This window comes from Photinus pyralis, unplaced genomic scaffold, assembly GCF_008802855.1.
Source record: "Photinus pyralis isolate 1611_PpyrPB1 unplaced genomic scaffold, Ppyr1.3 Ppyr1.4_LG7, whole genome shotgun sequence".
Classification (NCBI taxonomy): Eukaryota; Metazoa; Arthropoda; class Insecta; order Coleoptera; family Lampyridae; genus Photinus; species Photinus pyralis.
In genome coordinates this window covers 10,512,928-10,527,614 of record NW_022170738.1, presented here as the reverse complement: position 1 = coordinate 10,527,614, position 14,687 = coordinate 10,512,928, and the positions used below count along the sequence as shown (strand labels likewise).

Here is a 14,687-nt window from a genome sequence, read left to right as displayed (position 1 = left end):
CACTCAAGGTCGAGTCCTATATATAATCATCGGCGGTTTCAAGGAACAAGGTCGACTAATCGGGAAACAAATAAGTCAACAATGATACACGCATTAACTTATTACGACTGACAAACAAAGCTATTAAAAGATTTCAAAACACGTAGCTACTACGTACATACAAATTGGAAGTGAGGGTGACTTTCGCCCGACTTAATTAAAACCTAAAATTCCATTGCGCTTAGGAAAGGGCCAAACAAATTTCGCAAAATTAAAAAGTACAATGTCAAGGTTTTATTGATTAGTAAGTAAGGAAGTTTTTATTGATTAATAAGTATTTCACCTCCGTCGGTTTTTAGAAATCAATTTCACGTGTCAGACGTTTGAATAATAACAAGGTCAAATTATAGTTATGTTTAAATAGGTATCTCCTAGCTCTGAATAGCCTCGATAGCAACTATAATAATCAAGGGCATTAAATCCTAGAAGTACTTATGGGTACGCAATTTCGATGCGAATTTTTTCTAAGGATCATCTAGTTGTTTTATTAGAAACGATTTAGAATGAGATTTTTAAATACACTGTTTACGACTCTCCATATTATGCGTTGTAGATTTCACGTAGGAATTGGGACTTTTCCAATTTTTATTATTTTTGATGTGGATATTGACAAAGTTTCAGGGTTAAACGTACATAATTCTGGTAAGGAATTTAGAAAAATACTAAAATGTATAAATCCCGGCGAGCAAGATTAAAAATAAATAAAATTTTGTTGTTTTCCAAGTATATAACTCTAAACTGCTTCAAAAAGTGTTCTGGTATAAATTTTATTTATAGTGTACACTGCCATGAGGAAACGGAGATTATAACGGTTAAAGCAATTGTTTCCTCCCTCCTCTTTCGTGGACCATGTAATACAGCAAGATGAGATTTCCATTGTGATAATCTACTGAGAAAGTAACTTTAATTAAAGCACTTAGGGGCGGTTTTTCATCATACCGGTAAATTTACGTGGAAGTTAATTTCCACGGAAACGGGTTTGAAACTTTAGTTTGACCCCCTTTTGAATACGCGCCCCTGGTCGAGAGTAAGGACTATATTATCAATCGATAAACGTCCCTGTTTTCTTAAAAGTTTGTGACGTTTATGAGTCATGAGAAATACGGTAACTTGGCGTATCAGTTACCCGAAAATATATCAATGAATATTGTGAAATTCCCAGTATCCTTAAGTGAACGTATGGGTATGACACTGGCAAATTTATTTTCATGATTCAAAGTTTGGATGATCTAATATCTAAATCACTTAAGTATTTCAAATGAAAATACCTACTAGGAGCATCCTAGTTACATTAGATACACGTTGAGTGAAGGAATCGAGTCACTCAACGGTTATACGTACTTACAGGGGTTTATTTTTATTACTATGTACTTAAATTTTCTGGGTCTCTATCTGTGGGTAAAAATATTGACGCGCAATTTTAATGAATTTTGAACGAAATGAGAATATTTCTCCCCGCTATTCGAAAATATGTGGATGTGAAAATTTTTAATCTTAAATAATCGGACCCATTCTAGTCTACAGTGGCCATATACAACAGTGGTTACCAAAGTGTAAAAATTAGTCGAGTATATTTCATGAAATAGAACAGTGTTTAAAAGTGGCAAAATCTGAATTTCCCATTTTCGCATAACCTTCACAACCTTATCTGCGGCGGTTTATTACAAACAATGACGTATAAATCGTTTACACGTGTAAAGACCTCCACCGAAATTTAAGCGTGCACGATAGGTACAGACGAAATTTTAATTACGCTTCACAATGTCCAGGGACGATTTATGTAAATATTGTTTAAACGGTAACACTTAAAGAAATAAGCTGTCAATTTAATGATCCCATAAAATCACTATTTACACGCCTTTCCTTCACGGAAATAAAAATTTGGTTTCGACATACGCGAAGGTCTTAACATCGTGCTATGTTTTTATCGATCAACAACAAGGAATTGAGAGCAATGTTGCTATAATAAATGGCAATTCCAACCCGAATCGTGGCACGAGTATTACAGAATTACGTATTTATTCGTGGCTTATTTTTGAAAAACTCGTTGAATAGGTATTATGAATAGAAGTAAAGTCATAACTTTATTCACAACCATTGAAAAAAAAACCTCGTTTATTCTAAATCAGTTCGTAATTCTAGTACCTAATACCGAGAAAAGAAAGAGCAGTTAATAAAATTAAATTATATCTGGGATAGTACCTATTGGATATACACGGTGTCCATTTTTCGAGTGTTACTATGGGGAAAATGTCTGATTTTCGTTTTTAATTTTTTTATGATAAACTAATCGTAGTACCCATTTCTAATTAACACATTATTCGGACACTTTGTAATGGATATTTCAAATATGACATCCGGTTTTTAATAACTTTCAAGATGACTGAGAAACACGTGGCAACTTTAGTTTTTCTTATGTGCGCCATTTTGAATTTTCACATTTCGAGATTACGTCTTTTTTTCTCTTTACAACGATAGTGGTTCAGTATCACATTTTTCCTTAAAATACAATTTTTAATTTTTTGAGAAGAGTGCTTTGGAAAAACAAAACGTTCTTTTGTTGTGAACAAAAGGTTGACTTATTTCATGTATTGTCATTTAGGTTTATGCTAGTTTTATTGCGAAAATGCCTTTTTCAAGTGCAGATCAAAGAGATGATGAAAATTTACTACACTTCTCATCGAAAGGCCCACATATGGCTGCTGCAACATACTTGCAGCGTTAAAGGTTGATTCTCACTATACGTAACGTTTCCATACCATATCCATTCCATAACCATTCCGTAAATTATTATACCTACGAAATTGACCTTTAAGTGATATGTGCGTAGACATTCATTCCCGCGCTAATACACATTCGCCTTCCATAGGTGAACGGAAAGGAGAATGTGTATTAGCGCGCGGCTAAATGTCTTACGCACATATCACAAGGTCAATTTCATAGGTATAATAATTTACGGAATGGTTATGGAAAGGATATGGTATGGAAACGTTATGTTAAGTGAGAATCAACCTTTATCCAGAGCGGCAACACCCTAGTTTGAGGTATTTTTCTTTGCTGCATAAAAACTTGGGCGAATATGGTTCTTTTAAAAGATGTAGACAGCAATATGGTGATAGACTCAATGAGTATGAGTAGGCAATTTTGCAAGCGGTAAAAATTTTACATAATTACAACTACTGATCCATTCATCATTTAATAATTGTTAATTAAGTGCAATAAAACAATCCATCTGTCTCCTAAAAAGAAGTTGCAGCCCAGCTGAATTTACAAAACATTGCCAGCCGACCTTGATGAACTTCGTCATAAAATTGTGAGCACTCTCAGGCACAAGAAGGGATGTGTCAAGAGCCATAGCAAATCTTAGGAAAAGAGTGGCACTGTGCGCAGAATTAGGAGGTGGGCAATTTGAACACATGTTGAGATGTATTATCTAATTTTAATTATAATTTTCTTGCAAAACGAAGGTTCAATTCTGTTCAGATGAAAATCGAATTTCTACTTCTCTGACAACGCTGCAACCAGACAGATGGATTAAACTGTCAAACTTTTGTTTACAACAAAAGAACGTTTTGTTTTTCCAAAGCACTCTTCTGAAAAAATTAAAAATTGTATTTTTAGGAAAAATGTGTTACTCAACCACCATGTGTGATACATCGTTGTAAAGAGAAAAAAAAGACGTTATCCCAAAATGTCAAAATTCAATATGGCGCCTATAAGAAAAACTAAAGTTGCCACGTGTTTCTCCGTCATCTTGAATGTTATTAAAAACAGAATGCCATATTTGAAATTTCCATTAAAAAGTGTCCGAATAATGTGTTAATTAGAAATGTCTACTACGATTAGTTTATCACAAAAAAATTAAAAACGAAAATCAGAAATTTTCGTTTTTTTGCGATATCTTCAAAACTATTGAAGATATTTCAAATTTCTTTTCAGATTCTTATTCAGCAACTTTGCTCCCATTTAACCAACTTTCTATCTCTTAAGAGAAGTGAGATCTCCATAGTGGCACTCGAAAAATGGACACCGTGTATAGAGACCGAGTTGAGAAATACAGAATTTTCTCATAGCGTTTTCCAAAGGTGTCTGCATATTTAACTTACGAGGATATCAGTCAATTTTTGGTATATTTACCATAATACAAAAGGAAAGACCCTAACGAAAGGAATACATTTCTACCAACTACAGCCGTTCTACCCGGCCCATTATCGCGAGCGGTAATAATACCTCATATCTCAAGAACAGAATGTTACCAAGGGCGAGTGGAATAGCTCTAAGCCGACACAAATATCTACTGGTGAGAGCAAAACCTCAAGAATAGGAATAGAGTATGGAAGAGAGTACGCAACGGCTGGAGGAGAAATAATACGGAGTGTCGGAAAAAGTCAAGGTCCATGCACTTCTGCGATTATGAACAATTTTGCGGAGAATTTCCCTAAGGACGGCCTTTACATTTTGATATCTAAAAATACCCCTTCTCTTCCTGTCTCCATTAATTATTTCGAGAAGCCTGTTTTAATATAAGTAAAACTTTCATAATTTATTACTGTGCTAATTTGCACAAGAGTTGTACAATTTATATTTAAATTAACTTTATTTTATTTTGTGATAATAATAATAATTTCATGCGAGGTTTAGACATTTTGTTAGACTTCAAACTTCAAAGCCGTTTTTTGTTTCCAAATCACTTTCTGAAAAAGCGAGTGTAAGAACCATATTTTTGGGTAGTCCTTAATAACGAAAAAGTAAAATGTCAACGCAACCCCTATTTGATAAATGTGGCAAACTGACTGGTCAAGTATGCGCGATTCTGCACATATGATGGGTGCAAGGGTCTTAAGGGATCGTGTTAAGGTAGTTGCGTACGCGCTCTAGTCACGATCGTATAAGGGATGCTAAGTAGAGCATCGGACGTATTAGTGAGTTTGGTGTAATAGCCCTTTAATGTGAGTGTCTCCCACGTGTAGGTGGTGAGTGTTTTGTGCAGGCCATCTTGCTGGTCGTGCTTTGTTGTTGGGCTATGGTAAAACCCCTGGCAGATATCTGGATATATTCCTAGGCTTTTAGAGTGCATTATGTGCATGTGCCTATGACGCGGTCCAGCGGGTGATCTACTCGCTCGAGTAGGTCATGGTGTCGACCCAATACGAAACATAAAGGCCTCATTGTTCACACAAACAGTTCGGGGGTGAGCTCGACCTGGATGTCGTTCCCAGGTAGGGCAATGAGTGACATAGATCTACGTTACTGATCTATTGGCCGAGGGTCCTAGTCAGAGGGCCAAGCCGGGATGTGTATCCTAAATAATACACGTGCGCGCGGCGTAAACCTTTCCCAAATAGGTATGAGCTCCATCTTAACCCTTCAGGAAGTCATTTCAAACGACGCATTCAACCCCAATCGCCAACCGGAGTGTTCGGAGATTCAGGGGAGCTTAGTTCCAGCTCGGGGTTAACGCCCCCCGGTGAGTTACTTAATTAATTGGCGAGGATCGCGGTTAAGCAGTCGCGATTTTTTTTACAAGACCCTCGAGCGCAAAAGACGACCAATCCTATCGAAGGGACGGTTCTAATGAAAGGTGAGTTTACGTATGATTTGTAATGCGCTCTGACCAACAATTAGCTCCTTCCCTTGTTAAAAATACCAACCCTTCCACGTCATTACATTTGTGTATTTCTCCTAATTTTATAATGTGGCACCTCCAGTGGCAACAGATGAAATTTTAATGTTGGCAGATAAGCAAAAAATGCTTTACTACACACACGTTTCCAAATGGGAAAGAACTCATAGAGCTCTTGCTACTAAGGAATTAGCCAAGCAAACGGTCACTTATCTGACCAATAATCAGTTCCCGACTCAACCTTACAAAATTATCTTTGCAAATGTTAATTATCTTATCAGTGCCGTCGTTTGTAAAGATCCGAATCAGGCTCGAACGAAAATATTCTTTCCACGTGGTGTTACGGCACGTGTAGACGACGAGAATGCTGTTGTTATTGCTCCTAATGTAACCTTGGTTGTTTTAAATAGGGTTCAGTGGCCCAATCACTCACAATTAACAAAACGACGATGGTCACTTTTAGTTTCATTATCTACTCTAATTCGTTCTATTAGCGTAAATTTCGTTGTCCTAACGACGGATTTATTTCAGATTTCGCATAGAACCGATCCGTGGCGACTATCGTTTATATGAGAACTATGGCCCTAGCGTATCAGAATCCTTGAACTTTGCTTTTTTAAAACAATACAAAATTATAAATACCCCACGCATGATTTTAAAAAGGAACGAGCGACATCGGTCATTCACCGCTCACGCTTGGAAAAAGAATCTGTTTTCTTGAAGTTCTCGTGAACAGCAATAAACCCATCCTACGCACATCGAGGGGAGGAGAGCAGACTAGAAAATAATTCGTTTTAGTTGGTCATTACAAAAATGTGCGTCAACGCAGCTTTCAGGTGATGAAAATTGATACATAAAGTTCAAAATAATAACCAAAAAACTTAATTAAATCGTCAAGTTATATTATGTCTGTTTTGGGTACCGTTCGCCAACAAAAACAATTTTCAATTATTAACCCTAAAATAAAAGAAATTGTTGGATATTTACACACTCGCGCGTAAAGGCAATTTTTTAAATATATTTAGAAATTTGATCAAATATCGCAAATCTTGACCAAGACCAGAGTTGGCAAGATATTATGTTTAAAAAATAAAAATAAGAATTTATTATCAAATCCGAGTCGGATAACTTTTAATAAAATGATAGTTAGCGTGTCAGCAAGCGTTCCGAGATGTCACATACAGAAGGTTGATAATTATTAAGCATTGTTTTATTTGCACTTACTGATTATGGAAATAATTAGCAGTTGGAATTCATACCCATTCTTCTTTAGGATATTTTAGTCAAGTTCAGACAATAAATGTTCAATTAATAATTCGAAGGTTGGATCATACTCGACAATAATTAGACCCAAATTCGTACTCAGCTTTCTTTATGTCTAGTGACGATCAGCATTCAAGGTCACTTACTCCCTTACGGACCTCAAAACATTTGTTAAAAAACAAACACATTTTAAAAGAGGATTTGTTTTGTACGAATAAGTAACGTGCGGTCGCTTAAAAACTGTAATAAAATCGGATTCTAATTTCCCGTCGAGCCATTTATGTCAACCACCCGCCTAAAATATGGGATTATGTGGCTGAGGCTAAATTTCAACTTGAAAACAATTTGAAAGAATGTAAAATTATGTGGAAGGTGCCCTTCTGTCACGACAGGTTTATAACATTGTAGTTTTTCAAATTACAGGTACCGATTGGTATTGTAGGAGTTTTTCTTTTAAACAAGAGCTAGGTATATTAATTGAATGAGAATCGGTTCAGTGTCCTTACAGTCAGGGTTGTGTTAAAATGTTCGAGGTCATCTCTTGGCGTCGCGTAACTAACAGTCCGATATGAAAAGAATGGGTAGGTATGTACTGTACTTTTAGTAGTTTTTGCTTTCTTCCTACGATGGTGATTTAATTGTACTCATATTTATTTTCAAAATTTCGTATTGGTGATGAGGGATGAGGGGACTTTCATGAGGTGTACAATTTAATTTTTTTTCTTACTGCACCAAGAAATTTTCAGTTTGTGCCATTTACTGCCACCGCACTGTACACAAACACACTGGAAGTCGAAAGACGCCGAGGAATTTAGGAATTTATAAGTTTAACAAAATGTTCCCCCGCAATTTCGTACACTCGATATTAATGGATATACAGGGCGATTCAAATTCGAGGGCCAACATGGGGATTTCGGGAACTGTAAAGGATAGATGGGTAGTTTAAATTTGGTAAAGTTGCGTCTTTTGATGCTTAACAAAATGCAGTTTTGAAACTTAAAAAATTCCAACTACTTTCGGAGATATCCGGTAAAAGCCGAAACCGTTTTTATTTTTTACTGAAGTTATTTAAAAAGATATTTCGAAATAAATGATACATTATTATGGCCACTTTTGTCCCTTTACAAGATGCTACTTTTAAATTTTAAGTTTGACGTTTCGTCTCCAGTCAACCGTCATCAACTTTGTTTTTTCTTCTGGAATTTTTTTTTACTTTTTGTGTCATTTGATGGAGAATTTTTTTCTGATTTCAAAAATGTAAACATCACTATCTTTTAATCATAAATAGCGCTATTAATTCGTAAAAACGCCACAAAGTTTTCTAGGCAAAAAAGAAAATATTTTAATAATTTAAAAAAATTGTGATGTTTATATTTTTTAACTCGCTTTTGAATTCTCTATCAAATGACACAAAAAGTAAAAATTACTTCCGTAAGAAAAAACAAAGTTGATGATGGTCAACCGGAGACGAAACGTCGGATTTAAAAAAAGTGGCCATAATAATTTATTTCGAAATATCTTTTTAAATCTTTTTAAATAACAGTAAAAAATAAAAACGATTTTGCAACATTTCGGTGTTTTCCAGATATCTCCGAAAATAGTGAGAATTTTTTAAGTTTCAAAACTGCATTTTATTAAGCATCAAAATACGCAACTTTGACAAATTTATACTACTTATCTATTTCTTACAGTTCCCGAGATCCCCATGATGGCCGTCGAATTTGAGTCAGCCTGTATAATAACGGGGAAACCCAGCGTTCATAATGTCAATGTGTAAACACATCGCCACGGTACGACGCAAGTGATTTGACGCATATGTCGATCGCGAAATAGCAGAGTGCGACATCAACGAAAAAAGAAGTTTTAAAAAGAAATCCTATAATATCATTTTAATCTAAACCGTCCGGGGACACACAGAGGCACATAAAAAAAGGTCATCCAAATCCGGGAGTTCAGTCACAATGCATGTGCAGAAGAATGTTATATAAATATAATGAAAATTAAAACATATATAACCATACTCTTGCGTTTTATTAAAACAATGCACACAAATAGGAATGCATCCGGCTAAACGAGTGCCGGCAAGTAGTAGGCCATAAATTCATGTAGATTTTATTTTGTTTATTGTATTCATGGAACCAATCAATAAAAATGGTTCCCAAAAAAATGGCAGAGCGTCGCAAAACCGCAAGTCTCTATCTTTAAAAACAGCTGAGATACACTGCAATCTGCGCGTATGATTTTATAATTATACAATTTTCTTAGTGTGGATTTTTATGATGCGACCCGCAGCATTCAATTGTTTTTATTTCAGAAAACAAATGAGTAACGAAAAACAATTGAATTTTTTTAAATGGCAGTACACCTTTTGATTAGGCTCATTTGATAAGAGATTTTTTTTTCTATTTTCGATGATATAACATGTTAATACCATTATTCAAGAAAATTTTTCAAAAAGACTTATTTATAATTACATCAACATACCATTAATCCAGATATCCTACATCAAAATAAAACAAATGAACGTGTGCGTTTCTTATTCCTTGAACAAAATTAGCAGTAAAATGGTTTTGGTTGGTGGAGAAGTAAGGAATTGAAATACGCCTATTTGGAGGTTTTGAGATCATTTTTTCTGATTTCTAAGATAGTTTACCTAGAAGCACCGACCACCCACACTTTTACACTATATCATCTTTACTTCCCCGAGAATTCCACACCACAAGAACGTGAAGGTAAATAACGGACAGTCAAAAATGAGTGGCGGTCAAGTCACCTTTGGAAGTTCAAGTTAAGTACGACTTCCCATGTAAACAAAAATTCCAAAGATGACTCGACGGCAACTCATTTTTGATCGCATGCGTTTGGCTCCGACCTTTTGAAACTGGTGAACATGCCTGATTTTATTACAAAATTTTGAATTGATCGCTAGCCGCTCTATTTCAACTTTAAAAATGCTTAGGTTACGAGATCGTAATATCTGTCCGTCCATGAGAATGTATGAGCACACAGCGAGATTGTCGCCAAAATTTAGTTTAAATTTTGTACATTGGAAGCTATGAGCATAATTTGATCCTTAGCCCATTAAACTGTGTAGATTTCATAATGCGAGTAATTTCTGTATGCGTCTTGCGATCTAGCTCCTCAACATAAAGACTGATGCCCTGTAAGATAATTGTGTTGGTCATACGTAACTATACAATTTAATTTCGGTGGCCGGTGTGGTAGGAGTTATTGCAAATCCAACAAAAGTAACTGGATTTTCGACATCTCGTGCAACTCTTATTAATAACTCATAAAAAAATTTACTGCCAATTCGTTTAATCTACCAATGAAATGATTGCCATTCTTATGCAACGCTTCTATTTAATGACAAAACAGTAACGCAACTGCATGTCGTTTAATAACATTTTAATCGCTGTTTAAAATCGGAAGCGAATTTAATTAAATGTTACGATACACTATCGTACAGGTAGTTGGCTGTAATCTTTTATGAAGTATCAAAGGGTGTTGGAACGTATAGGTATATGCATGCGAAATATTTATAGGTGGCGATGGCCTTCCCTACATGCATACTACCAAAAAAACCTTACGCCTACGTAAGACTGTAGACGACTTGTTATTCCTTAAAAATCTTTTACATTTACTGCCAACCATGATATTATGTATTTTTCGTACCTATAGGGTAAATTAAGTAGGTCAAGGTTTTACGTTTGCAACCCCATCTTCCACCGAGTGAGTTTTAACCTACCTACTGATAAGACTTGTGCGTGCAGTTGAACGAGGAAAAGCGATCATGATGTTTATACAGTTTGGCACAATTACACATCGCATACTAGACCTAATACAAAGACCTTCACCTAAAAAAACGAATTGTATGTCGAATTTGAGTTTTAGTTTAAGTGTGAAGCTAGAAATGTGTTGAGATTATGCAAATAATCGACCTTCCCATGTACAATCAGAAAATCTGTTATTTTAAATAAGGTCGTCGAAATAGAATTGAACGAATGGCGCGGACTTGGGGAAATGCAACAGCGTCGCATCGTGGACAAAGGTGAAGGGGACTCAAGAGGTAATTTTTTCTCCTGCCAAATTGTAATTTAACTTTGACTTTCGTACGTGGAAAGCACTTCCGCCTATTACTTAAATTTAATCTAATTTATTATACTCATAATAGAAAAGACGATTGAAATCGGAAAGAAAGAAGAAAATTGTCTGCAAAATCCACGTGAAGCCAAGGTACGGACTTTGCTGCACGTGGCTCTTAGTGCGCAATTTATTATTGGATATCAGTTTTCTCAATCATTTAGGACGTATTTTGCGGAACGTTCCCGAATATCAAATGAAATGTGCCGGCACTATTAACTACCGCTTATTTGCTTGTTAGTGTGTTTTATTAAAACCCAAACAAAAGCGTAATCACTCCGTTAAACACGGGATTTATAAATTTGCCGAAGGTTAAAGTTCAAGTTTAAACAAATTGTAAAATGGAGCGTCAGCGGACGTAGTCCTGGAAACAGCTCCCACCCTCTGACGTTAATGTGACGCACAGCGTCCCGACGCTACAACGTGACCTTGCCTCGAGGAAAACAGTCAATAGCATGTGACATTGACAATCAATTCGTTAATCATTTTTGCTTCAACAATGGCAAAACGTGCGCGATTTCATTTTGTAGGTAATCATCTTGTAATTAACGAAATGCGCAATTTGTTAATGTTATTGCATAATACGCGCAATTTAGTAGTGCAATATGTAGGTGTAGGTACCTCTGCAATTCTCAATTTTTGTTTTGCCGTTACAGAATCTTGAAAACGTGGTGTACCTACCAGGGAAAAACTTATTTTCTTTGTCCAGAACAAAGTATGAAAGGTATTCATTCTGTGCATAGGATTTTGCTAGATATTATGAAACCAATGCCAATTTTAGATTTGCAAAATATTCGTAGCTCCAGGTTACCGCAGAGAAAATAGCCTAATTCAAAATATATTGCTTGTTGTTCCTCTACACTTTTGTTGTTTGTTTGTATCCAAATTGGAAGTTTACATGCAGCTCTTGGGCCGAACTTGTCCACAGCTTCGACCTATAAGGTATGTACGTTAGCCAAATAACGCCATGTTCCTAATAACGCCAGACGTCCTCTTTTGGAAAACCACGTAAGCAATACAAAAAATTGCCAGTGTGGCATTGTAGGTTCATACCCAAGAAGACTGTCAGCCATTAAAACCTTCTTTATAGATGAAACAAGTGTCACCACATGAGATGCATGATTTTGGCGGCAATAACCACCATTCGTCATTGCATCTTTGATGCAAGATATTTGATGTTCAAACACTCTAATAATTAGATTTGTTCATACCCGCGTGGTGTTTGGTAAGTTTATGTTATATCTAGTTAATAGTTCCAATTAAAACAAAAACATTTTTGTAAAATCAGTAATGCAGATTTTAGGTTAAGTGCGCCTAATAACGCCAACAATCTTCTACTGGCGTGATTAGGAGCCAATCTGCAATTAAAGAGTGTTCTTGGTCTTCCAACCAAGTAAATCGGAAGAAAAAGAGAAAACCTGCAGCTAAGGAGAGTTTGGTATTGTTTTGTTTGCCAAAAAGGCCGGATCTGCGATATGCGCCTTTGTGTCTTTTGCAACCGTTAAGTACACGAGGAATGTGTAGGATTACCCAAAAAAGACAAATTTTCATATGTTTGTATTGATTTTGAACGTTAGTTAAATTTCAATAAATGTTTACCCTATATATTTTGTCCTCTTTTAAGAAATATCGCAGTTGGCGTTATTAGGAACAGGATGTTCTTATAATAACGCCAACTGCAGCTTGCTGGATAAAATGAAATTTTTTTAGTTTAAAAACTCAAAAAATAATTCCTCACAATTAATTTTGTTCTAATATGTTGGCAAGTATTAATTACCAAGATACAGAATATTTTGGAAAATATTTACAAAGCTGTGGTAGGTCGAACCTTAGTATGGCGTTATTTGGGTCACATACCTTACTCCAATTTGGGATAAAATTAATCCACTTCATCTTGCACTAGAAATAGTCTACAAAGTCCATAGACCAGCTAAGCGAATTACCAAATTAACCAACTTCAATTTCAAAAAAGCAGATTTTCTTAAAATGTACGTCCTTTTTCCTGATATTAATTGGAAGGAGTCTCTTATCCTGAAGTAGATCAGTCTTTATGCAAAACCAATTGTTGCCCCTCTGCTAATGGTTGCAACTCTCCACGAATTTTTAAGTGGGGCAAGGAGTCAAATGACCAAAAATGTATCTGTCTATGTGGTTGCAGAACTTCTAATGGGTATATGTTTCAATAGAAGGAGCCAATGTGGTAGGTCTTGGCGGGATGCCGATATTTGTCGAAATATGTCATTCATCAATAAATAATTTTTGCGATTTATATACAAATGCAGTTGAAACTCATATGAAATTGAGTACTATTATAAACTCCATTTTGTGACGTTCGCCATATTGGATTTAAAATGGCGACATTTAATTGTTTGTGCATCGCCACGAATAAAAGTTCCTTCTAATCGGTTGAGATTTAACAGGTTTTTACAAAAAAATGAATGCCAGCTGTCAACTAATATTAATTTCGACTTGAATATCGTTTGAATCTACTTTTTAGGGGAATTTTTTGAAAGAAAAAAATTCCCCTGATGTGTGTTTTGTCCGTCTGTCTGTCTGTTCCCCGTCTAATTCGAGAACGAAAAGAGATGGCAATGTCAAACCTTCGCCAATCGATTTCTACGAGTTCAAGGCTCAATGCTATTGAATATGAACCGGATCAAAAGTCTGGTTTCCGAATACGAGCCGAGTGGCAAAAAACTCCCCTACTGAAAATAGTATGCGATTCTTTGTATCTTGTCGCCTTACTAGGCATGGCTAAACATGATTTTGATAATTGGATTTATTGCCGAATTTTTGATAACATAATGGCTAATTCGTATATCATTAGATGAGAAGAAAAATCTAAAAAAAACCTTATTCCCATGTCAATTTCCCATTAAAACTGATGTGCGATTTAATATGTTAGGGATTTTGCATCATTCAATCGGGTTGGAAAAAATGACTATGAAAACATTTACACAACATAGTAGGTAAGTAAAAATCACTTGTATATATGTATATCGAGTAAGACGGAAGTCTGCAGTTTGCAGTGGCGTAACCAGGAATATTGGTTTGGGAGAGGCTGAGGTGCGAACGTTGTAGATGTAGAAGGCGGTGAATTGTTAAAGGGATTCACGATAGCGGCCCTCTTTCATGTCCACGAGAGCTAAAGCCCCAATAACCCCTCTCTCCTCCCGGCTGCTCCCCTGACAATTTGACATAAAAACTGAGCAACTCATGCTGTTGTTATTAGGGATATATGAGTAAGAAAATATGTTTTGAGGTACCCTGTTACTGCAGGAGTCCTCCCCCCTCTCAAATCGGCAACCTATCGATTTTGAAAAACGTTTGCAATGACAAAAGTTATTATCAATAGAAAAATTGTCCTTAAAACTTGAAGGCGTTATAAGAAATTCAGGCAATAGGAATTGGATTTGTTTAAATGTCTCCTATCACGCAGTCGATAAACTACATATTTTCCGAGTGTGTATATTTTGAAATCGTAGGAGAAATAGGTAATCAGACTCGTGCGCTATATTTTGTTGTTTTAATGATTGGAAAAAATTCCGTTGGTCCCTACAAACAGATTGGGTTTAAAAATAAGTTTATTATTATATATTGTACTGCCAAGGACTTGCGA

General features: G+C 35.8%; 1 long non-coding RNA gene across 4 annotated transcripts; it reads left to right on the top strand.

Annotated features, from left to right (window-relative positions):
* Positions 1–11,507: 11,507 nt before the first annotated feature.
* LOC116175869 lies at positions 11,508–12,673 on the top strand. Of its 4 annotated transcripts, none has more exons than XR_004146372.1 (4): positions 11,508–11,598; positions 11,725–11,792; positions 11,850–12,293; positions 12,365–12,673. It is a non-coding gene; the product is annotated as an uncharacterized LOC116175869 (long non-coding RNA). The 4 variants fall into 4 exon arrangements; XR_004146374.1 differs by having other exon boundaries at positions 11,536–11,675; XR_004146373.1 differs by lacking the exon at positions 11,508–11,598 and having other exon boundaries at positions 11,629–11,792; positions 11,850–12,010; positions 12,159–12,293.
* The last annotated feature ends 2,014 nt before the right edge of the window (positions 12,674–14,687 follow it).